At 38.5% G+C, this 26952-nt stretch overlaps 1 protein-coding gene across 5 annotated transcripts in view; it reads right to left on the bottom strand.

Moving 5' to 3' along the window:
- The window catches only part of FANCC (FA complementation group C), a 214408-nt gene that overhangs the window by 180077 nt on the left and 7379 nt on the right, over positions 1–26952 (bottom strand). Inside the window, exon 2 of one of the 5 annotated variants that reach the window (XM_023185259.1) lies at positions 26033–26131. The exons of the other annotated variants lie outside the window; for them this stretch is intronic. The gene's annotated coding sequence lies outside the window, so the exon portion shown is untranslated. The remainder of the gene's footprint in view (positions 1–26032; positions 26132–26952) is intronic. 5 annotated transcript variants of the gene reach the window in all.

Here is a 26952-nt window from a genome sequence, read left to right as displayed (position 1 = left end):
CACCTGTGATCCCAGCACTCTGGATGGATGTGAGTGGAATAAACAAGTCCACCAGGCTGGGCGCGGTGGCTCACACCTGTGATCCCAGCACTCTGGGAGGCCAAGGTAGGCGGATCACCTGAGGTCAAGAGTTCAAGACCAGCCTGGCTAACATAGTGAAATGCTGTCTTTACTAAAAATACAAAAATTAGCTGGCTGTGGTGGCGAGTGCCTGTAATCCCAGCTACTCGGGTGGCTGAGGCAGGAGAATCGCTTAAACCTGGGAGGTGGAGGTTGCAGTGAGTGGACATTGCGCCACTGGACCCCAACCTGAGTGACAGATCAAGAGTCTGTCTCAAAAAAAAAAAAAAAATCCCATCAAAAGACAAAGATTGTCAGACTTTAAGAAAACATGATCTAACTATATGCTGTCTATAGAAGACACACATTAGAATAAAAAATACAAACAGATTAGAAGTAAAAGGATAGAAAAGATATGTCATGCAAACATACAAACAAGAAACTTATTGTGGCTATACTGGTATCAGAAAAAAATAAATTTTAAAACAAAATGTTATTAGAGATGGAGAGGGACATTTTGTTAATGATAAAAGGGTCAATCCATCAGGAAGATATAACCATTATAAACATACACAACTAAGGATGAAAATTCATGAAGCAAAAATTGACAGAAACAAAGGGAGAAACAGATAATTGAATATTAATAGCTGGAGACTTCAAACTGTCATTTTCAGTGATAGATAGAACAACTAGAAAGAAGATCAACAAGAAAACAGAACACTTGAATAACACCATAAACCAACTAGATCTAACATACATTTGTAGAACTCTCCACCCAATAGAATATACATTTTTCTCAAGTCACATGGAATATTCTCCTAAACAGATCACATGCTAGGCCATAAAATGAATCTTCATATATTTAAAAGAACATTAGTAATGTGACACATGTGCTCTGATCACAAAGAAAGAAATTAAAAATAAATGTAGGAAGTTTCAAAGGAAATTCACAAATGTGGAAACTGAACAAGGCACTGCTACATAACCAGTGGGTCAAAGCAGGAAAAACATGCTTTGGGACAAAGATAAGCTGCCAGTAACTGATCCTAAAGAGAGGATTACAGAAAAGCTGCCTGACAGAAATTCAGAATACCTGTTTTAAGGAAATTTGGCTAACTTCAATAAAATAGAGAAAAACAATTCAGAAATTCATCAGAGAAATTTAACAGAGAGATTGAAACAATTTTTAAAAATCAAACAGAAACCGGGAGCTAAAAACTACAATGAACAAAATAGAAAATCCAATAGAAAGCATCAACAGCAGAATCGTTCAATTAGAGGAATATCAGTGAACTCAAAGACAGGTTAATTGAAAATACATCATTAAAGGTGAAAAAGGAAAAAGGAATGAAGTTACAGATTTATGGGTAACATCTAAAGAGCAAATATGTGGGTCACTGGTGTTCAAGGGGGAACCCTGAAAAAGAGAAAGCAGTAGAAAGCTTATTAAAGAAATAAAAACAGAAAGTATTTCAAACCTGGAGAAAGCTACAGCTGTCCACGTACAGGAAGATCAAGGGTATCCAATCATATTTAATCCAAATAACACTACCCCACAACATATTAGAATCAAAATGTCAAAGATCAAACACAAAGAGAGGATCCTGAAAGCAGCAAGAGAAAAGAAGCAAATAATGTATAAGGGAGTACTAACACGCCTAACAAGAGACCTCTAAGCAGAAACATTGTAGGCTAGGAGAGACTGGGATAATATCTTCAAAGTCCTAAAGAAAAAAAAAAATTAAAACTATCAACCAGGAATATTATACCTACCAAAGCTGTACTTCAGAAACGAAGAAAAGAATAAAGACTTCTGGACAAACAAAAAGCTGATGGAATTCATCAGCACCAAACCTGTCTTACAAGAAATGCTAAAGGGAGTTATCCAAGATGAAAGAAAAGGATAGTAATGAGTAACACAAAAACATCTGAAAGTACATAACTCACTGGTAAAAGCAAGTACACAGTCAAATTCTGAAGACTCTAATAACGTAATGGTGGTATGTAAGTCACATTTTTTTTTTTTAACGAAGGTTGAGACAACACAATTAAAAATAGTAGTTACAATAATTTGTTAGGGGACATGCAATATCTCAAAATGGGGGAGTGGAGTTAAAGAGTATTTTATTTTCAATCAAAGTTAAGTTGCTATGAGTGTAAAATAACCTTTTATAACTATAAGGCATACTTTTATAAGCCCTATGGTAACCACAAAGCAAAAGCCTATAACAGATACACTAAAAATAAAAAGCAAGGAATCAAAATATACTACTAGAGAAAATCACTTAACCTCAGAGGAAGAAAGAAAAAAAGAATCTACAGAACTAGAAAAAAATTAATAAAATGACAATAGTAAATCCTTACCTATCAATAATTACTCTGAATGTAAATGGATTAAATTCTCCAATTAAAAGACACAGAGTAGCTAAATGGATTTAAAAAAAGAAAAGAAAACAAGACCCAACGATATGCTGCCTACAGAAGACCTGCCTCACCTACAAGGATACACATAGACTGAAAGTAAATAAATGGAGAAAGACACTTCGCACAAATGGAAACCAAAACAGAACAGGAGTGGCTATACTTACACCAGATAAAATAGACTTTAAGTCAAAATCTGTAAATAGAGACAATGAAGGTCATTATATTAATATATGATAATGAGGTCAGTCAATTCACCAAAGGATGTTATGTATTTAGGTGCTCTGATGTTGGGTAAATGTATATGCACCCAATGTCAGAGCACCTAAATACATAAAGCCAATATTAATAGATCTCAAGAAACAGACAGATTGTAACACAATACTAGCAGAGGAGTTTAACACCCCATTTTCAGCAACGGACAGATCATTTAGACGGAAAATCAACAAAGAAACATCAGACAGGAACTGCACCCGAGACCAACTGGACCTAACAAACATTTACAGAACATTCCATCCAACAGGTACAGAATACACATTCTTCTCAACTGCACATCAATCATTTTCCAGGATAAATCGTATGTTAAGCCACAAAATAAGTCTTTTAAATTTAAGAATATCAAAATCTTATCAAGTATCTTTTCTGACCACAATGGTATAAAACTAGAAATGAATAAAAGGGGAAACTTTGAAAACTTTGCAAATGTATAGACATTAAACAACATGCTCCTAAATCATCAATGAGTTAATGAATAAATTTCAAGAAAAATTAAAAAATTTCCTGAGACAAATGAACATGGAAACATAACATACCAAATCCTATGGGATAGAGCAAAAACAATTCTAAGAGGAGAGTTTACAGCAATAAATGTCAACTCTCAAAAATAACCTCAAAGCCCAAACTTTGAGAATGATTTATTAAATGCAAATACCCTGAGAAAGGATATCCCTTTTATTAAACACTAATTAATATTTTATGAGAAACTTGTTTGTTCTTGTTTTGCTTTAAACAGATGGGTCTTCCTCTTGTCATCCACACTGGTGTGCAGTGGCACGATCATAGCTCACTACAGCCTCCAACTCGTGGGCTCAAGGGACTACAGGTGCAGCCACCAAACCCAGCTGGACTTGCTGATAGTGAGTAAAGGTTCTTAGGCACCATACCATATCTGGCAATGACAAAAGGTGAATGAGACAGATGCCAGTGACAGGCAAAATGAGAAGATGCCGAAGACAAATTCTGCCTAGAGTCAGCTTGAGTTACTCCAAAACATTTAGCCTGCCATTTCTGCAACATTCAGCTTTTCAAAATGGTGCAAAGGACCAATAGGGCACAGTTTTTGCTATTTATTACAGAACGCTGACCAAATTACTTATGACTCTGAATGTAACCCTGATTCTGAACCCACTCTTCAAAGTTTTGTTTCGAACACTTTCTTTCTCAAAGACCACTTTCTTTATGAAAATACAGGCTTACCCTAAATTTGTACAAATATAAAAGGGTATACTTTACTATGTTCCAGTTATAATATTACATGCAAGCAAATAACTTACTTTATAAAAAATAAAAATTTAATAAATGGTAGCAGCTTAATTATTTCAAGCTGCCAGTAGGCATAAAGTCAAATATTTTCCAAAAACACAAACAGCCACTTATGACTCACCTGTGCCTCTTTCTTTTCATCTAATAAATGTCAGCATAACAGAGTGATTAAGAAGGCTGACTTGGAGGCAGACTGCCGAAGTCTGAATCCCTACTCTGTAACATACTAGCTATGTGACCTCGGGAAGTTATTTTGTCAGTCTATGCCTCCGTTTCTGTATCTGTAACATGGGAAAAACCTGGTAGGGCTGCTGTGGATAATAAAATATATTAATTACACAGAAAGCACTTAGAATTGTGCCTGGCACATGTTAACACCCATTCAATGTCAGTTACTATCATCAGTTATTGCATTTCTAAGTAGAAACCAAGGTCTTTCTCCAAGAATCCTCTACCAGCTAGAGATAATCTCTCTTGGCAAGCCTAAACACCTGTCGGCAAAACTGTTCACAAAAGCAACAGAGTCAACAGTGAGGAAAAGCATTAAGGTCCTGCACAGGCTGTGCATCACATAGTCTGAAAGCCCCAAATCGTTTACTTTACTATCCCACAAATATTAGAGTCAGAGGTTTCAAGATTTTGCTAAGCCAGTTCATACTGCATTCACAACATGTTAATATGAGATGGATAAGACAGCTTGGTCGGCTGTCAAGTCATGAGTTGTATAAACACTAGTACACAACAAAATGACTGTAAAAGTCGTGTGGTTCCTATTGGTCATATTAAATTACACTTGAAGACTTTTGCTTTTCTAGCTGCAAATAACTGGGAAAAGAGTGTACTTGAGAGCAAGACTCAAATTTAAATAAACTGTAAATTTCTCAACATCTTGGAAACTTCAGCTTCTTTTTATGTGCAAGACTAAACCCAGTACAGTTTATAATTTGAAATCCAAACATATCACTAGCATACTGGGCTCTGATCTCAGTTCTGATCCACACAACACTATTAACAGTATGGCCCAAAATATTTCATTTGTCTCTAAATGAAAAGCACAATGATATATACCAGTCTTACAAGACAAAAAAAAAGATTAAATGAGATAAATATTAACAACAAACAGCAGTTGTAGCTGTTAATAAAGAACACAGGAAAGTAGCATTTACTTGAGCTCTGAGACTCCTCTCTCACACACACACACACGCACACACACACACACGCACACGTGCACAGAGACACACACATAGAAAAAATAAATCTGAGCCAAGGAATAAGGGAGAAAGCATAAAAGGAAAGTAATTTAATGGTTCTTCTAAATAGTGTAAAAAAAAGATTTTGATATCTAAAGAACATGAAGATAAATAAAATGGTATGTTGTCAAAGAGAAGGATTGTGTGAAAAATCACAGACGTGTAATAAATAATATAAAGGAACTGAGAAAGAAAGAATTTCTCAGTCAGAACCAAAAATGAAGTCTCTGTGTAATTAGGAGCTCTAGGGAGAATGTAACTATGATGGAATAAATCTCACCCAACCAGACTAGGCTGAGATAATACTATAAATTATTATAATACTATTAACAAGCTAATATCCAAAACAACAAACTGAAAATAGAATGCCATAAATTATATGGTATTTTACACTTAACATTAGTACAGCTTATGTACTTTTTGTCTATCACAATAAAAAAGCAAAAATAATAATGCCAAAAATAGATGTGAATAAACAATATACATATCAAGACACAAGGATTTCTTCTTTCGTTCAACTAATATCTTCTAAATGCTGACTAAATGAAAAATAACACAAGTCAAAAAAGCAGAGTGAAACCGCTTTTGCCTATAAAATCAATGATTAAAAAACATTTTACAGATTGCTTGAGCCCAGGGAGTTGAGGCTGCAGTGAGCTATGATCATACACTGCACTCCAGCCTGGGCAACAGGGCAAGATGCTGCCTCAAAACAAACAAACAAAAAAAAATCCCCAGTACTGGCAAGAATACAGTTAAAACAGCCACTCATATGCAGATTTCTGGAAATGTAATTGGTCCAAGTTTTCTGAAAGATAATCAGAGAAGTATTTCAAAAAACTCTGAATGTGTTTATACCCTTTCACTCATCATCTACTTCTAGGAATTTAGTGTAAGGAAATAACCAGAGATGTACATGATTGATTGATATAAAAGGATGTTCACTGCATTTTACATTAGTAAAAAACTGCTAACAATCTAAATCTGTAACAAGCAATTAATTATACAGTTTGTAATACAGCCATATGAAGGAACTTAAGCCATTAGTCTAATTTCAGAAAAAAAAATATTTAATGGTACGGAAAACTGCTTGCGTTAAACTTAAATCTAAGACCATACAATGCTATACACAATATGATAGCAATTTTCTTATATACACACAAACGTATACATATACACCCAAAAACCGGAAAGCAAACACCACAATGTTAACAACAGGTTTCTTTGTGTAATGCCGGATTATTTTATTGTACTTTTCATTAATTAATAAATTTCCTATAATAATCATGTATTATTTTTGTAACTAGTGCAGTGATCTTTGTGGTTAAACACAAAATGCCTTTTCCACCTAAGCCAACTAGGGAAATTCCATTCCCTTGTCAGTGACTGTATCCTAGACCAATACACGGAGATACCTGGTGTAGGGGCTTCCAGGAAAGATTTCCTTGCTCCTTACAGGGAAAATAAGAGAAGTATTGTTTTCTTTACGTCCAGTATGATTTATTTGTTTATCATTCATTTACCTGAACACACCTACTATGCAGCAGGCACGGTGGCTAATGAAAAGACGTAATTTTTCATCTTTGAGAAATTGTATCGTATAGCAGACCGGAAAACACACAACTGGGTGAGGTAGCAGATATGCAAATAAAAATTCCAACAATAATGCGAAATTAATCTGATGGCAGCACACACACATAGCATGGGGGCACAAAGATTTCACAAACCACAAGAGTCTTGAGGGATCACTACTGTCCAAGCAAAGGGAAGCATCATCAGAGCTAGGGTCCGTGCCACAGCACTTTCCTGGCACGTGCAAAGGCTCAGAGTTTAGCCAGGCATGGTGGTGGGCATCTGCAGTAATTTTCACAATTTAATTTTTAACAGGTAATATGAACATATCTTTATAAATCATCTTTAACACTAAATAATTTGCTCCTGAATTCTGTATCTCATTTATATATAAATACATCAACTATACTAAGTTTATTAAAGGAAGCAAATAGCTTCCTCCTTAAGGGAATTTCTCAATCTACCAAAATAATAATAATTATTTTATAGCAGCTATCACTTACATGGTGCTTATACTATGCCAAGGACAATTATAAGCATCGTAAACCTATCTTAGTCCCCACAATCCCACTATACGGTGTGGAAACGAAGGACAAGTGAGGTCAATATCTTGCCCAAGGCTACCAAGAAACACAGCATGTGCTCATCCACATCACAAAGCACCGACGACATGTCACAATAGCAAATGAAGTGTGAATATGAAAAGTCGTTTTTTGTTGTTTTTATCCATATCAAGAGCAAAATTTTTCAGCAACCTCGACCTAAACTGAAGGAGGAACTATGATTTTTTCTGAGCATGTGCATTCCTCATTTATGTTCGCACTGGTTAATTCCTCCCTCAAGTCTCTCTAAACAGCCCTCCCCAACATCATCCGTATCAGCAGTCTCCTTCTAAGATCCTCAGTGGATCCTTCCAGCTGTCGGGGGCAATGTCTCTGCCTGCTGTTTCTATTTACACATCCAAAGTTTACCCACTCAAACTTCGGTGGGGAAACCACAGACAATGTCTGCCTCTGCCAAAGGATAAAGGGAGAAAAAATGCTTTCCACAGAGTTACAAGAATTCCATTTGTCAAATCAATCTGATGATGCTGGATGAACTGAACATTTCCATCTGACTACCTTACCACCCACTATTTAATATGAAATTACATAATTTCCCAAATGGAAATCATTCAAATTGCTCTTCAAGGAATTAAACTAGAAAATTCTCTTTTTTGTCTACAACAAAAAGGCAGGCAGGCATGTTCATACAGGAGCTGCACAGAGTAATATTTCTGCAATTTTTTTTCCTGAACAAAAATATATTTCTGTTCTGTCACATAAAAATTCAAGATACATATCCAAGATAAGAAATTCGGTATGGACTTTTTTACCACTGCCATATGGTAGTAATATCAGTTTTTCTAGCTGACAAGGCACCCCTGTTCTCCCAAACTGAATTCATAATTTGTCTCAAGAGCTCTGAAATTTTATTTATCTGCAACACAGATTCATGATCCCAGTTTTTAATAATCTCTGTACAGAACAAGTATTTGTGACATTAAAATAAAATGTTATAATATTAATAAATGGAACAATTATTTATTTTATCTAAAAACATTCTTACTTTCTCTAAAACACAGGCTGTTTCAGTAATAATAAGTTGTAAAGCAGGATTGTATTTACAATTTCATTATCCAAGTTGATCATGTCTGTTCTATATAACATGATGCCTTTACTAACATCATATACAGGAGAAAATTAAACTTGGTATGGCTAGTATAGTAACTCTTTGTTACAGCAGATCTCAAGAGTTATAGATGTCAAGGGATTTTCTTTATCTGTCCAGCTACTTGAAAACCACTAGGCTATTCTTTGAGTAGGCTTTGACAGTGACTTAACCTTAGCATGCACTGATGCAAATTGTATTGACAAGCTGTACTTTAATACAAGTGTTCATGGTTTTGTGTTTTACATGGATTTACATGGATTTATTTTTATTTGTTCTTATAGGTCAACTGAATCTCAGCACTTGGCTTATGCATTCAGCATGTTTCACTCTGGCCCCTGATACCTTGGTTACCAACCTCTTGCCAGGGCATGACATAGGAAATTTCCTATGCTCTTCCATTTGATTAGTTTGTTGATATCTGAATCCAGTGCTTCTATTTGATCAGACATAGGGCATTTCTTTTCTTTTCTTTTCTTTTTTAATTTCCAATGGCTCTTCTCTTTGTTAACTGTTTCCTGTTTCCTTCAAGAGTCTCATTTCAGGCCAGGCTTGGTAGCGCAAGCGTGCAACCTCAGTACCTAGGAAGGCTGAGGTGGGAGGATCACGTTAGCCCAGGAGTTCTGAGACCAGCCCCGGTAACATAGTGAGACCCCATCTTCACAAAAAAACAAACAACAATTAGCCAGGTGTGGTGACACACACCAGTAGTCCTAGCTGCTTGGGAGGCTGAGGAGGCAGGGTTGCTTAAGCCCACGAGCTTGAGGCTGCAATCAGCTATGGATCATGCCACTGCACTCCAGTCTAGCCAAAAGAGCAAGACCCTGTCTCTAGAAATAATGATAATAATAAGAAGAGCATCATTTCAATCTGCTACTTTCATATTTTATTACTCTGTTTTCTATAGTTTTTCAGAGTTACTACATAAGGTTCAGACTTAAAAATATTTTTCTGAACTTTTGAAATACCTGTTTAGGTAAATAATGCTCAGAAGCACATACAATTCCAATAAACAGCATTATCTATCTGTCTCCTGCCAGTGACAGTATATATAAATTAACAGGTATGGTTTTTACACAATCACTGAGTATTCGCACATCCAGTGGCTGGAGTAAGAACTCAAAAACCACACAACTGAACCTTGAAGAAGTGCACGTGAGTATAATATACAAAAACCATACCACAAAAACATAGTCATCTTTCACACTTGTATTTCACAGGGGAATAATAATTTCATGTGTCATCATCTACAGTTAAGGGTTATGACTGAGCTAAAATTCTAAATGATTCTTCACAAAATTAACATAAATTCAAATCATATTAATAAATTCTTTATTGTTCATTCAAATTTTTAAAAAATTGTTTTAGTTTTAAACCATAACTGTATGATATTTTATTGACTGATTAAGACAGGGTCTTGCTCTGTCATCCAGGCTGGAGTACAGTGGTGCTATCCTGGCTCACTACAGCCTTGACCTCCAAGGGTCAAAGGATCCTCCTACTTCAGCCTCCCAAATGGCTGAGACTACAGGCACATGCCACCACGCCTGGCTACATTAACGGAACCAAGAACAAAAATCATATGATCATCTCAATAGACGCAGAAAGAGCATTTGACGAAATTCAACATCTTTTCATGATAAAAAAAAAACTGTCAACAAATGAGGTATAGGAGGAATGTACCTCAATACAAGGCCATCTGTGACAGACCCACAACTAACTATACCATATGATCATCTCAATAGACGCAGAAAGAGCATGTGACGAAATTCAACACCTTTTCATGATTAAAAAAACTGTCAACAAATGAGGTATAGAAGGAATGCACCTCAATACAAGGCCATCTGTGACAGACCCACAACTAACTATGCCGAATGGGGAAAAGTTAAAAGCATTTTCTCTAAAATCAGGAAGAAGACAAAGAGGTCCACTCTCACCACTTCTATCCAACACAGCATTGGAAATCCTACCCAGAGCAATTAGGTAAGAGAAACGAAAGAAAGAAAGAAAAAGAAAAGGAAAAAGAAAAAGAGAAAGAAGTAAAAGGAAAAGGAAAAGAAAGAGCATCCAAACTAGAAAGGAGGAAGTTAAACTGTCCATGTTTACAGATGACATAAGCTTCTACATAGAAAACCCTACAAATTCCACTAAAAAAACTATTACAACTAATAAGTGAATTCAGTCAAGTTGCATGATATAAAATCAACAAACGAAAATCATTAGTGTTTCTATACACCAAATATTAATAGCAAACTATCTGAAAAATAAATCAAGAAAGCAAGCCCATTTATAATACCTACCAAAAAAAGAAATAAAATACTGAGGAATAAATTTAACCAAGGAGATGAAAGATCTCTACAATGAAAACCATAAAATATTGAAAGAAATTGAAGACACACCAAAAATGGGAAGACACCCCATGTTCACAGATTGAAAGAATTCATATCTTTTAAAAGTCCATTAACATTTCTATGGAGGCTGGGCACAGTGGCTCATGCCTGTAATCCCAGAACTTTGGGAGGCCGAGGCAGGTGGAACACCTGAGGTCAGGAGTTCAAGACAAGCCTGACCAACATGGCAAAACCCTGTCTGTATATAAAAATGCAAAAATTAGCTAAGCGTAGTGGCAGGTGCCTGTAGTCCCAGTGACTTGGGAGGCTGAGGCAGGAGGATCCCTTGAACCCGGGAGGTGGAGGTTGCAGTGAGCCGAAATTGCGCCATGCCACTCCAGCCTAGGTGACAGAGTGAGATTCTGTGTCTGTCTGTCTCTCTCTCTCTCTCTCTCTCTATATATATATATATATATAAATTGTACAGAACCGCAGAGACCCCAAAGAGCCAAAGCAATCTTGTGTCAAAAAAAGCCAGATACACTACAAAGCTATAGTAAGCAAAACAGTAGAGTACTGACATAAAAACACGCAGACAAATGGAACAGAATAGAGAACCCAGAAATAAATCCACACACTTACAGTCAACTGATTTTTGACAAAGGTGCCAAGAACACACCCTGGGGAAAGGACAGTCTGTCCAATGAATGGTGCTCAGGAAAACTGGATATCCACACGCAGAAAAACGGAAATAGACCTTATCTCTCACCACTTAGAAAAATCAACACAAAATGGGTTAAATATAATACCTGAAATTATGAAACTACTAGAAGTAAACATAGAGGAAATGCTTCATAATACTGGTCTTCTGGGCAAAGATTTTTGGGTAAGACCACAAAAGAAACAAAAGCAAAAACAGACAAATGAAATTACATCAAACCAAAAAGCTTCTGCACGGCAAAGAAAATAACAGAGTGAAGGGACAACCAACAGAATGGGAGAAAATATTTGCGAACTATGCATCTGAGAAGAGGTTAATATCCAGAATATATTATATAAGGAACTCGAACAGCTCAATACCAAAAACAAAAAACAAAACAAACAAACAAAAAACCTGATTTTTTAAATGGTCCAAGGGACCTGAACCAACTTTTCTTCAAAGAAGACAAACAAATGACTATCAGTTATTTGAAACAACGCTCAACATCAGTAATCATCAGGGAAATACACATCAAAACCACAATGAAAGGATCACTTGAGGCCAGAGTTGGAGACCAGCCGAGGCAACACAGCAAAACCCCATCTGTCAAAATAAAAAATCAGCCAGGCAGGGTGGTGCATGCCTGTAGTCCTAGCTACTTAGGAGGCTACAGCAGGAGGGTATCTTGAGCCCCGGAGGTTGAGGCTACAGTGAGCTATGATCACGCCACTGCATTCCAGCCTGGGCAACAGGGTGAGACCCTATTTCAAAAAAAAAAAAAAAAAAAAAAGAGTAGAATGGCAGGAGGGGAAATTGAGAGGTGATGTTTAAAAGTACAAAGCTTCAGTCCTAAAAGAGAAGTAAATTTTGGAGATCTACTATACTGCATAGTGCCCACGGCTAACAATACTATGTTGTATAGTAAAAATGTGCTAAAAGAGTAGAGCTTATATTAAGTGTTCTGATCATACACAAAAGAACAACAACAAAGGGGGCAGGGGGAACTCTGGGAGGTGGTGGTATGTTTACAGTTTTGATGGCAGTGATAACTTCATGGGTATATACTTACCCACAAACTCACTGAGTTCTATACATCAAACATGTACAACTTTTTATATATCAATCATATCTCAATAAAGTGATTTTAAAAATCAAAACAAACTGCTGTTAAACCTGAAAATATCAAGGATCTACTGCACAATATATTAAAACCTCTCTATCACACTCCAATTTAAAATGACTAAGGATCATGACCTAGACACACTAATCTAATGTAACAAGAGGCATCACTGCCTGGAAAATAGAAAAGTAGTAAAGACACCTATCCTCAAATTTCATGTCTTTGGATGACAAGGAAAACTTTGAAGAAGTAGATGGAAAAACTCAACAGATCTGTAAATAAATATGTTGCTTTTAAAAATAATTATGTGGTTATTTTAAAAAAATTATTGATATGTTCCCATACCAAATCCACAGAGCTTTGTTAGGCTTTTTTTTTTTTTTTTTAATCTAAGGGTAATTAATTTGAATTTTCCAACAGGGTTTCAGTAAAGCATAAATGAGGAAATTACATGTATCTAGTGGATTAGAATATTTCAAGTGTATGGATTTGGATATGAAGACAGAAAGTGGAGAAAAGGCAGGTAGGGTGTATTCAGTTAGCCAAACACACACAGTCGTGTGTTGGGACAACAATGGGCTGGCTTTCCACCTGGAGTATATACCAAAATAAAGAACATTAAACGTGAACAGTGACATTCACACTCAAGATAGTCACAAACGGATGGAAGTGGGCTGGCTCTCATCCACAGAATACCTTTGATAGGTCTAAAAATTTTCAAAATTGTAATGAAGTTCAAAGGCAACTTATGGCTTTTATATATTTAGGAATGGCGAAACGTCTCAGGACTCTGGTCAATTCTCTTGAAGAAACTCTTAAAATCTCTTTCATTTCAAACAATAACACTAGTCATAGTCACTGGACTTCAAATACAAACTAAAACTGCAGAGTGAGAAGTGTGACATAGCACAGCAGACTAAGCAGAGCACTTAACCCGGACTTGGGGAGCTGAGGAAGGTTTCCGGAAAAAGACCTGACGCTGAGAACAGAACCATATGTGGGAGTCACCAGGAGAGCAGCAGACTGAGGCCAGAGGGACTTTCAGCCAAGGGGACACTAACACCACAAACGGCGATTGTTTAGAATCCTGCCCAAACCAGGGAAGCCTGCTTTCTCTAGGCATCTATGTTGACTTATTTTATAATAATGGAGATGAACGTTTTAGGGCATCTAGAGAGAGCAGCCAAAGGAGAATTCTGCTGGTGCTTTTATATTTTGATCTCACCATTTTTTATCCCTCGCTGGTGACGGGCCCACCTACCTAGTCTCTTCCCTTCCTCTCTCCCTCCCTCTCTTCCTTCCTTCCCCAAGGTTTTCCGGAAACCCACTTTCTTAGAAGGAAATACAGATGCCCACAACTTCTGTGGGCATGTCTGGGCCACTGCTTCCAAATGAGCAGATGCTGACTCTTATTACCTCTTCTGGAGAGACAGGAAAGGCGGTGGTGGTATCTGATTACCTCCATTATTTATGTAGGATTCATCAGACAGGCTCTCTACTTGGTAATAAAAACATTAAAACAACACCAAGCATAACTTCTACAAAAGGATTTCTCAAAAGAACCTGACAACTATTACATGTTTTCTCCCTTTGTAGAAATACGTATAATGTATTTTTCGGAAGAGGGGCACACAGATCTGAGTGTGGTTTACTAATGGACAACCCATCACAGTAAAATTTCTTGCTTCTCACAAGAAAAGAAAGCATCATGATATGTTAAGTGTGAGGGGGACTTTTGGCTATAAAAGTACATTTTACCAAGACTGTCACCCTGCTCAAGCAAGTAGGAGACGGATTTAAAAGGACTTTACAAAACAGAGTAAGGACTCTGGACTTTATTCTAAGAGCAACAGGAAGCCACTGGAGGATTTTTAGCATGAAAGTGATATAATCAGATTTGTGTTTCAGAAAAATCACACAAGCAATACAGAAAATGGACCGCCAGGAGAGACAAGACCATACTATAAGACTGAAAACCATCTTATAGTAACTGAGGCCTAGTCTAGTCGCATGAAGGAATAGAGAAAAGCACCCAGATAAGAGATGCTTACCAGGGAGAACACATTGTATTTAGTGTTTAGATCGAACACAGTAAAAAAGGAACAATTCTGATGAGAGAACTAGATGTGTTATGCCATCACACACGGAAAGGGGTAACAAAGGAGTAGGAACATACTTGGATAAAAAGATAGGCTCAGCTTAGGGCACGGTGAGTACAAGAGACCTGGGTCATCTAAAAGAAGAGCTCCAAGAGGCAGTGGGTGTGTGAGGAAGAGGTCAGGAAACAGGCCTGAGCTAAAGACACAGATGTAGAAACATCAACAGAGAGACAGGAGCTAAAGCCATGGAAATGGATGAGGAGAAAAGGACTGGGCCAAGGACAACAGGGATATGGGAGTGAAGGATGGCTCAGTGGCCTGTGGACACTCACCGGAAGAAAACGTCGTGTACCCAGGGAGAAGTGGCATGAGTTCTGCTGAGATACATCAGCAGACTTGTAGCCCACCCATTCTGTTCTCAGCTGTCACTTCCAGGTTTAGTCTGCCATCTTCACAAAGACTATAGCCATCCAAAATAAATAAAAGCAGTCAAAACAAACCGGCAAAATCATTGTTCTAGTTTTATTTAGTAGATTTGAAGCAGACACCATCTGTGCAGCCAAGCAATATACAAATACAAGAAATCATTCTTGTACCACAAACGCAATCCAAAAGTCATATCAGGACAGCACAGACATACAGTAACATCAGACAGAATTTCAAAGTGCCATAAAACACAATGATTCTACCTTTTGGTTGCAGGCTTTAAAAACACTATGGTATATGTGGTTTTAAGATTCTAAATTGCAGTCATGTTCTTAAGCTAGTTTGTTTTTCTATTTAAGTGCTGACAGACAAAAAATACAGTTTTAGTCTAACACGCCATTTACCCTACTTTTAACTTTATTTGAGCCTTAAATGTACTCTTGCAAAGCAACAAAAATGGCAGAACCGAGGTCAATTAATAACTAGTTTCCAAAATCTATGAAACTTTTAACTGTACAATATCAAAATCCCTATAATTTGTAATGAGCAACAATAAAACTTGAAATTTTTCCAGTTTTGTCTAGGATTTCCCCAAAGATGAAGAACATACTAAGAAATTGCATGTGGTTCCTCTGTATGTCACAAATATATACAGTTCTTCACTAACAGTGACTCTATTGCTAGACACCACATGTAGATTACATTTTAGTAAAAAGCTTCCCAATTCAGTACTGAAACTGTTATTCACATCTAATTGCCTTCTTGGAGCAAAACCTCATTTTCTGAGCCCCAGAATAGGTTTTATCCCTTAGTCAATACTTAACCCTCTGTCAAATAAAAGTTACTAACGGTATCACAAATATACTATATCTCTGTGGCCCTGCAGTGGCTCACACCTGTAATCCCAGCACTTTGGGAGGCTGAGGAAGGAGGATCGCTTGAGTCCAAGAGTTCGAGACCAGCCTGGGCAATATAGTGAGACCTCAGCTCTACAAAACATCAAAAAATTAGCCAGGCATGATGGCGTATGCCTGTGGTTCCAGCTCCATGGGAGGCTGAGGTGGGAGAATTGTTTGAGCCTGAGAGGTTGAGGCCATAGTGGGCCATGTCCGTGTCACTGCACTCCCGCCAGGGAGACAGAGTGAGACCCTGTCTCAAACGCACACACGCACACACACACACACAAAATGGTATCTCTGTACACTCAAAACTCATCTCCTCAAAGTCTGTCCGTGTCTATCCATCATTCACTGGCAATGGATGTGTCATGGATGTCACACTTTTTACTATCAGCTTAGTCTACCTTTGTCGGTATATTTTTCTGGCACTGTCTACATGAGCTGGTCCTTTCTCCCACAATGTATCATGAATTTCCAGAAGTAGGGACTTTATCAGTCATTTCTTTGTAAGGGTCTGCACACAAAAGCCACTTGATATTAGTGGCCAGCCAATTCTGTGGTCTCCCAAATACAGTGAATCAAAAGGAAGTAAGTTCCTTAATATCTCGTTTTACATTTAAAAGTCAGCAAGTAGCATATTTACCCCTACCTTCCTCACCTCAGCCTTCTATCCCCATCCACTGAAAAACTGGATCATGAAATTTAAGCAGAAGGGAAAACTGGTAAGGATAAGATTAAGAAAATGGAGGAAGTCTGAGGAATCCTAAATAGGGAGGAGAAAATAAGAAAGAATGATCAAAGTAAAAGTCTAAAAGGAAAATTTAAGCCAAAAATAATAAAAAGGAATAAAATGCCTAATAAAATACCTGATAAGGCAATGTCAGGTGATAACCAGGTAAAATAAGTCTGTAGGAAATAAATACAATTTCTTTTTGTTTTGAGACAGAGTCTGGCTCTGCCGCCCAGGCTGGAGTGCAATGGCATGATCTCGGCTCAATGCAAGCTCCGATTCCTGGGTTCAAGCAATTCTCTTGCCTCAGCCTCCTGAGTATCTGGGATTACAGGCGACTGCAACCACACCCAGCTAATTTTTTTTTTTTTTTTTTGTATTTTTAGTAGAGACGGGGTTTCTCTTGCTCAAGTTGATCCCTAAACCACAAATGACAGGACAACTGACAATTTTAAAATCCCAGTCCAGGGATATGTGGTTATCCCACCCTGGTACTTGTTATACCAAATATTACTGCTGACTTGGGGTGCTCCCACGTCCAAACGAGAGGACCACCATCATTTACACTCGCTGCCAAGAGACACATCAGCGACTGGGGGCTGGAGAGAGAGCCAGTGGCAAAGATCTCTCTGCAGCAGGCCAAGGGCTTCACAAAATAAGTCTGGTATTGAGGTTAAAATTAAATGAAATGAAAGAGAAATAAGACGGGAGGATGAGAAGACCAAATACAGCATCAGAGTGGGTTCCTTCTATGTAAAGGGAAGGCAAACATCTGGAATTATTTGGTGGTGAGTGCCACCAAATTTAAGACTTTGTTCCTTGCTTACAATTATTTCTCGGTTAAGACCACACAAAGAAAAAATAGACCTAAAGGCTAGAATGATGAAAAGTGGCTAAAGTCAGTATAAGAATAACCATCAAAACACACACACACACACAAAATTGTTAAAGTAACAGAGGAGTTAACAGTGCACAAAGAATATTCCTGACTGACTCAGATTTTCACCGTAAATTCTTAAGTCAAATAAGGAAGTTGCGGAAAAATATTTATAACATAACATTTTTGTAAAAAGCATTTATATGTGTAAGGACAGGAAGTCTTCAAAAATAAGTGCTGGTGCTATGAGGGATTTGTTGGGGTTTTTTGTTTTTTTGGCTCTGGGTTTTTTTTAGACAAGGTCTTGTTCTGTCGCCCAGGCTGGAGTGCAGTGGCACGACTGATCGAGGCTCACTGCAGCCTCGCTCGACCTCCTGCAAGCGATCCTCTCACCTCAGCCTCTCTAGTAGCTGGAACTACAGGCATGCACCATGCCCAGCTAATTCTTTAACTTTTTTCTAGAGCTGACGTCTGACTATGTTGCCCAGGCTGGTCTCAAACTCCTGGACTCAAGTGATCCACAGTTCTGGGATTACAGGTGTGAGTCGCCATGCCCTGCCTGGGATTTGCTGTTGTACTTTTTCCCTGTGTTTTTCAATTTAATTGAAATAAAAATAACAACAGTCCTTAAAATAAAAGAAAAAAGGTCTTCCAAATCGTTCCGTTTTTACCCTGAATTAAACGTGTTTAATTTAATGAATTTGCAAATAATCCCTTGAATGCAGAGCCCAGCTTTAGGAGAGCTGCCCCCACGAAGTGGAGAGAAGGGGCCACTGGCCAAGCCTAGTTTCATTCTGGTAGGAAAAAACACAAGTTTTAAAGAAAAACGGAAAGGTCTGAACCTGGCATCACGATTCACTAGTTCATTCAGTGAGCCCGAAATTTCTGAGTGCCAACTTCCCTTCTCTTTGGGAGTGAAACAGAACCTACCTCAAAGGGCTGTTTTGAGGATTCTTGAGAACGGCTCCCACCTACGATGACACACCCTGGTGGGGTAGGTTCCAGGGAGATCAGTGACCCTTCTGACCAAAATTATACTTTTTGTCATCTCAGGAAATAATCTGTTCCAAGAAATTCCAGAATGTAGGCTGCCTTCAGTGACTTGCCTTCACCCTGTGAATCTTCAGACTCATCAGTGCTCAGTAGAGCAGTGGGGTTCTGACAGTTCCGTCTAAAGCACCTGTGCCTACCTCTTCCGGGAGAGAGCACAGCAACATTCAGCACAGCAAATCAGAGCAGCCCGGCTCACACATGAAGGCCTGCTTCCTGCCATTCTCTGTCCTACAAACATATCAGAAAGCCAGTAGGGGTAGAAAACAGCTCTTCTAAGGGCCATACTGCAGAAGCATGGCCAAATGAATAGCATGATCACTGCAGATGCAGTTATAGACTCAGTATGCATATGACACTTCGGCAGAGTTCGCATTATAATGGTTGTTTACTTCTTAGTGTAGTTTTAAAACCTTGAAGATGTCCACTACAAATTCTAGTATTCCTAAGTATGCCTTGAACCTGAAAAAGTTCAGACCCACTGGATTAAAAAAAAAAAGAGAGAGAGAGGGAGAGGGAGAGGTGTAAGGCAAGTATCCAGAACAGGGTTGTAGGGCCAGACTTTCTGCAAGGATGGAAAGGTTCTGGCTCTGTCTGTCCATCCAGTACTGTACACACCAGCTACATGTGGCTTCTGAACACGTGCAATATGGCTAATGCACCTGAGGAAGCGAATTTTGAATTTTATTTAATTTTAATTAATGTGAATTTAAATAATCAAATGTACCTACTGACGATAGCATTGGTCAGCACAGATCTAGAACCTTGGGTTAATAACTTGTGCTAACTCACAAAGGGTGATACGCAGATGAGTGAGCTAAGTTTAAAAAGCAAACAGTCCAAAAGGAAAACACACACACACACCAGCACCATATTAATATTCTCCTGTAATGCATGCAGTTCACCTTGATGAAGCTGAGATCCTAGCTTGACCTCAACCTGTTTTAGTCAGCTTAGGCTGCCATAACAAAATATCACATATGCGGTGGCTTAAATAACAGAAATGTATTTTCTCACAATTCTGGAGGCTGAAGAGTCCATGATCAAGGTCCTGGCCTATTAGGTCCTGGTGAGAGCCCCTTCCTGACTTGTATGTAGGCAACTCCCTGTGTCCCCACATGACCTCTTCTTTGTGCTCATGTTGGGAGAGATCTCTCTCTCTACTTCTTCTTATAAGGCCACCAATCGTATCGGATTAGGACCCCACCCATATGACTTAGTTTAGCCTCAATCCCTCCCTAAAGGCCCTATCTCCAAATACAGTCCCATTGGGGCACACAGCTTCAGTTTCAACTTATGAATGGGGGAGGGGTGGACACAACTCAGCCCATAATACAACCCTCCACTCTTCCTTAACTAGCTTTCTTGTCATGAGTTCCAATATGGAAGGGAAGATATATATAATCAATAAAAATTTTCTCAGAACGAAAAGACAGGAGTTTCCAGATTGAAAGGGCTGACCAAGTGCCCAAGAAAATGGATGAAGCGAGATCCACACCAGGCACATCATCAAGAAACTGTAAAAACACAGGAAGGTAGAAGGAAATTAAACAATGCCTCACAATTCTAAAGGAAAATGATTTTCAATCTGGAATTCTATATCTAGACAAACTATCAATCAAATGTGACTAGAATAACTTCACATTCAACAGGCAGTGACTAGAAATAATTCACCTCCCATACATTCTGCTTTAGGAAGATACTAAATCATCTGCTCTACACCAATAGGAGGGAGAAACCCAAGAAAGAAAATATAGTAAACAGAAGACCCAATATCAAGAAAGGATAGAAGGATGAATGACAGTGAAGGAAAATTCCAGGGCAATTGCAAAAAAGTTTTTAAACAGGAAAGGGAGGGGTTCTTTGTATCTGCCCAGTTTTCTTCTCAAAATATAACATTTTTAAAAAGCCAAAAGAATTCAAAGAAACCTCTACAATCTCTTTAATTTTTCTTTTAAAAAGGGGGCCAGAAGTGGTGGCTCAGCCTGTAATCCCAGCACTTTGGGAGGTTGAGGCAGGAGATCATTTGAGCCCAGGAGTTCAAGACCAGCTTGGGCAACATGGGGAAACCCTGTCTCTACTAACAATGAAAAAAAAAAAAAAAACAGGTGAGCGTGGTGGCGTGCACCTGTAATCCCAGCTACTTGGGAGGCTGAGGCACAAGAATCACTTGAACCTGGGAGGCGGAGGTTGCAGTGAGCCAAGATCATGCCACTGTACTCCAACCTGGGCAACAGAGCAAGACTCCATCTCAAAAAAAAAGGGAAAACAGAAGAAATAAGGCAGACGTGAAGGCAAAAGATGCAGTCTGTTATGTCCTTTATGCTGATGGGAACAGCCAAAGTTCCTCTGAAAAAGGTATCACCATATCAGCTATGTGCTTCCACAGCTACCAACTTTAGATTACAATATGGTACTTGACAGTGGTTGGCTCCAATTATCTTTATTAGAAAATTAACAAAATTTCAAAAACAAGTTTAAACAAGAGAAATTCAACTGTCTTCTTTTGATAAGTGCTGTCTCTCTTTAATAGAGCACTGAGGATAGCTTACAAACAGTCACTTAATTGCTCTATTATCCAATTTAGAGGCCTCCCCAAAAATCCAACAAAAACAAATTCAGTAAAGGCAAATGGAATATTTTAACGCAATTACCAATAAACAAGCAAACAAACCAAAACCACCCCACATGTACAGCCATGCACAAGAATCAGGCCAAAGCCCAATTACCCAGTGCTTCCAGTGGACCCCTGCATACTCTTACATTTGACAAACATCATATAAGACTTAATTGGAAATCAGAGCAGAGAAAGTAACTTTAGAAATGACTATATGGCCAAAATGATACCTCACCAGATGTCCCACTAAGTGGAAACTAAGAAGAAAAAAAACAGATTAAGACTCGCACAGGTTTTGAATGCTTGTCCTAGCTTGTCTAGATGAAAGACAAGACCACAAAAAATGTGCTTCGAATCACTTTAGAATAAAATTATTTCCTTAACTGCAGCATTCTAAAATGTCACACTAATACAATCCTTAAAACAGCAACTATTTTTAGCATCATTTTATTTTTTAATTGAACAACGCAATTGGATTCCATTAACAGTTAATTTTTCCCAACTTTAATTCTAACAAACTCATTTAAGTTAAATGACCATAAAGACTAAAAGACTTATATTGTATTTCTGCATTCCTACAATTCAAAGGCAACAGGATCAAATGTTTTCAGGCTGTGAAAATACACGCCAAACATCAGCTCAAAGTATATTTTATTCCAAAATTAGGAGTGAAAACAAAGCCTGGAAAGAAATGACTTCTCAGCCTTGAATTCGGTGGCATTAATATTAATGACAATCCCACTCATCTCAAAGGCATGTCTTAGAGTGTTTATGTTATGAAAACTGGGGCTGGAATGTCATCTTCAGTAAATGTGAAATTGTTTAACCTGAGGTTTTGCGAGATTTGTAACAGCTGCACCGGTGTTTACAACTGTAATAAGGTCTTTACAGCATGGCACTCCTTTACACATTTTTTAGATCTGGTTGGTACAAACATGTTGTACTGATCAACAAAAATGAGTTTGGTATCTCTCTATAGCTACATGTTTAGTCAGAATAAAGTTTTGTTTTGGATTAACATTGTACCATAAATGCATCAAGGACCTTCAGAAGTTTTATGGTATTGGTTACAGAAGAACAGGACAAAAACTTCCATTCATATACAAACATTTGGAAAATGACTCAGCTTGTGTTTGTGAAATTTGAATTTTGTTTGGGGAAAAGACATGCATATCAAATACACTGTGGATCTGATTTGTTTGCTGGCATTCACTGAGGGTTTCAGGGCACGTTACCAAGCAGAAACTGGCTGGGCAGTATTCAAAGATTACATTGCTCCTAATGCCCCTATTTACACAGTAGAAAGACGCAACCGAAAGCCTGCGAGAGACTTGCTTAAGAAGGCTTCAATAGGGAGCTTCAGCCACCCTTGGACGTCCAACTATTGGTGCAACCAAAAGAGCACCAGGCAGGAGTTAGTTCCCTGGGTTACAGTCACCAGCCTTGTCATTCAACTCAGTTTCCTTCTCTGTGAACACTCCAAAGAGAAGGTATTATTTAAGGCAAATGTTTTCTGCTAAAATCAGTTGGGTTTGGGTAACCAGAAATACCCGGCTCTTTTGATGACTGAAAAGGTTATCATCTCATAACAATGAAGACACACACGATTCACCCAAGAAGCTCATCAGCAGCCATCCTCCTCTGGGTAATCTCTGGGGAATTCCTGAATGATGAGCCAAAGTTATTTTTTTTGAGACAGCTCCGTTCTATTTTTCTTTTCTAATTTTTATTTTATTTATTTATTTTTTTAGACGCAGGGTTTCCCTCTGTCACGCAGGCTGGAGTGCAGTGGTATGATCACAGCTCACTGCACCCTCAACCTCCCAGGCTCAAGCGATCCTCCCACTTCAGCCCCTCAAGTAGCTAGGTCTGCAGCTGCATGTCACCACGCCTGGATAATTTTTGTATTTTGTGTAGAGACAAGGTTTCGCCATGTTACCCAGGCTCGTCTTGAACTTGTGGGCTCAAGTGATCCGCCCAGCTCTGCCTCCCAAAGTGCTGGGATTACAGGTGCTCAGCCCTATTTTTCTCTTTTTAAAATGCCTATCTTACCTTAGCACATATGGTTATTGTGAGAATCCCATATAATCTATACGAAAATAATTTGGAAAGTACAAAGCACTTTTAATAGGGCTATTGCCCAAAGTAATGTTAGAAATAAATTAAGAAACCAAAAGAAGTAGTTTAAAAAAAAATGCTTATAAAACCAAAATCAATAGAACAAAAAGCTCTGATTTATAAAGGGTATATAGTATCTTACTGCTCCGGAATAATAATAATCTTTTCTACAGATATGAAACTTAGAAGTCACCAGAGAACCCTGATTATTGCAGTAATTTCCCCAGTAAGTATGACAAATTTGTTCTGATCTGTCCATTTTTTTCTACGTGTTAGTTTAACAACTGAATGCATTTCAAAATTATTCAAAACTTAGTAAATTACTTTAGACAAAGGTCATATATTCGAATGTCCACAACAGATAAGTTAAATGAGTAAAGCAATTAGACAGGCTTGTGGCAACTCAAAAACAGCACTGTCCAAAGAAGACAGCCGGGGGTATAGCTCAGTGGTAGAGCATTTGACTGCAAAGAAGACAGGATTTCACCCCTGCCAGTTGCTGCTGGTAGGGAACTCAGACTTGGAGTTGCCCAACTGCCTGTCTCAGTCTGTTCTGTGCTGCTATAGGAGAATAGGTGAGACTCAGTGATTTACAAATAACAGAAATGTATCAGTTCCCAGTTCTGGAGGCCCGGAAGTCTAAGACTGAGGGGTCACATCACGATGGAAGGCATCACACAGTGACAGAGCACCAGAGGGCCAAGCTCGCTTTTATAACAAACCACTCCCACGATAACAATATTAATCCATTCATGTTCATCAGTAATACCTCAGTAACAATGTTTTTAAAATAATACGTAGTCATTTCGTCATAGCCACTTTGGCCACAAAACAACATAGCCTAAAGTGGTTCTGATCAAGTACCAGAATATTTTCAAACACTTGTCCTATTTTCACCATTTTGCCTCAAAAATAGATACTTTTTTAAAAACTCAAAATTATTTTTAAATTAAACAACTTCAGCTTTAAATTTAAAAACTTAGTTATTTTTAAATGAAACAACTGCTCGTGTGTGTGTGTGTGTGTGTGTGTGTGTGTGTGTGTGTGTGTGCATGCGCGTAATGGCCCAATCTCAGCTCACTGCAACCTCTGCCTCCCGAGTTCAAGCGATTCTCGTACCTCTGCCTCCCAAGCAGCTGGGATTATAGGCACGCACCACCATAACAGGCTAATTATTTTTGTATTTTTATTAGAGACAGGTTTCAGCATGTTGGCCAAACAGACTGGTGTCGAACTCCTCACCTCAAGTGATCCACCCGCTTTGGCCTCCCACAGTCCTGGGATTACAGGCAGGAGCCACCTTGCCCAGCTGACCTGCATCCTTGACCACCTGGACTCGACTGATCCACCTGCCTCAGCCTCCCGAAGTGCTGCGAGTATAGGCAGGAGCCACCACATCCGGCCTAGACTTAAATTATTTGAAAACCAAAAAGACGTAAGTACAATTGTAGGCAAGCATTAGGTGAGTACAGCACACGCGTGTAGAACTCAATAAAGACACCGGGAACTCTGACATGACGAAACACATTTCTAGCTTTTAATACCTTCAAAGGAATGTCACTACCAAAAGTCGAGACATCTTTAATGGCAGGCACGGTGCGCGCCTCATGCCTGTGGTCCCAGCCACTCCGGAGGCTCACATGGGAGGATCACTTGAGCCCAGGAGGTCAAGACTGCAACGAGTTATGACTGCACTCCTGCACTCCAGCCTGGGGGACACAGTGAGATGCATCTCTAACAACAAAAAAGATGCTTGTATTGCACTTTTCTTCCTTACAACTTCAGACTATAACAAAATTGATTTTAAGATAAAATAAAGTCAATCATATTATACCATCTCATATAAAAATATTTGCATGTTACTCCTAAAACTGGCTGCATAGTTTCAAAAAGTCACCACTAATCAAAATACTTATCATCAAGCAAAACTTTCACTAGCTTTGACAATTTTTTAGCATAATGACTAAAAAGTCGAATGGTACTAGTCAGAATCAGAAACATAAGATATTCTTTTGGGTGCCAAATACTGCAGAAAATACTACTTCATAAACAAAATGCATGCTGTTATACCACTAATACAGGGTTACTCACTCTTACGGCCTATGATTAGAAATTCCTAGCTAACAGCTTCAAGCAAAAGCAGCAATTCGATATCATTTGTACAAATCTATGTTTTATTGTAACCTTTGCTATGTAGGGGTAGATAGGTGAAGGAATCATTACAATTGATGTTGGACAAGGTCATGTTTGGGTACACCAAATTCAGAAAGCTAGGGCTAAATATAACTGATTCCTTCAGACAAGTGTCTTACTAATCAATTACAATGTATAATCTGCTTATATTGTAAATCACCAAATACACACAAAGAATTACAAAATTATACTATATCACCTAGGATGCCTTTGGTTTCTAGTAATTGAAAACCTAACTCTATTCATCAAGATAAGCTAAGTTACGATGTAGTAACTTTTTTCTCATACTATATGTCCAATATGTTATGTGGGACATACGTGTTTGTGGAGTGGGGCCGGTGTTCTACTCCACTGTCACTCATGGATCCAGCATGACAGGTGCTCAGACATCTCAACACCTAGCCTCCATAATCACCACTGCAAAAAGGAGAGATAGCTAGGTCAGGAATCTGCTACTAAATGCTTCTACCTGGAAATAACCTGCTTAAAATCTATTGGCTAGAACGATCACAATGTCCTACCTAGCTGCAAATGAACTGGGAAGTGTGAGGGAAGATATAAATATTTAGTAAGCATTAAATGTCCCTGCTGCACCAAGCAAAACCAGCTAAAACAATAACAGGAGGCCAGGCATGGTGGCTCACACCTCTCATCACAGCACTTTGGGAGGCCCAAGCAGGAGGACAGCTTGAGGCCAGGAGTTCAAGACCAGCCTAGGCAACACAGCATGACCCTGTGTCTACAATAATAATAATAATTAGTTAGCCAGACACTGTGGTGCACACCTGTAGTCCTAGTTACTCAGGTGGCTGAGGTGGGATGACTGCTGGAGCCCAGGAGTTTGAGGCTGTAGTGAGCTATGATCACGCCACTGCACTCCTGGTTGACAGGGCAAGACCCTGTCTCAAAAGAGAAAAAAAAAGGGGGAGGAATTTGTTGGCTCAAGAAACTGGCAAGTCCAGAAACAGGGCAGACTTCACAGTTGATCTCTCTCTCCATCCTGCTTCCCTCATGATAGCAAAACAGCTTTAACCATTACAGAAGTCACATCATATCCATACCACCCAAAAATAGAGTACATACTTCTGTTCCAGCATTCCAAGTAAGAGACCGACCTCAGATATATTCAGACTAGACTTGCTTGAGCTTATGCCCAACTCTAACCCATGACTGTGACAAATCAACAAAACAGACTCCTTAAACCAATCAAAGACCACCCCCAGGACTCCTTAAACCAA

The sequence above is a fragment of the Piliocolobus tephrosceles genome, chromosome 14 (genome assembly GCF_002776525.5).
Source record: "Piliocolobus tephrosceles isolate RC106 chromosome 14, ASM277652v3, whole genome shotgun sequence".
In the NCBI taxonomy this organism is placed as follows: domain Eukaryota; kingdom Metazoa; phylum Chordata; class Mammalia; order Primates; family Cercopithecidae; genus Piliocolobus; species Piliocolobus tephrosceles.
This window is presented reverse-complemented; position numbering and strand designations above follow the sequence as displayed.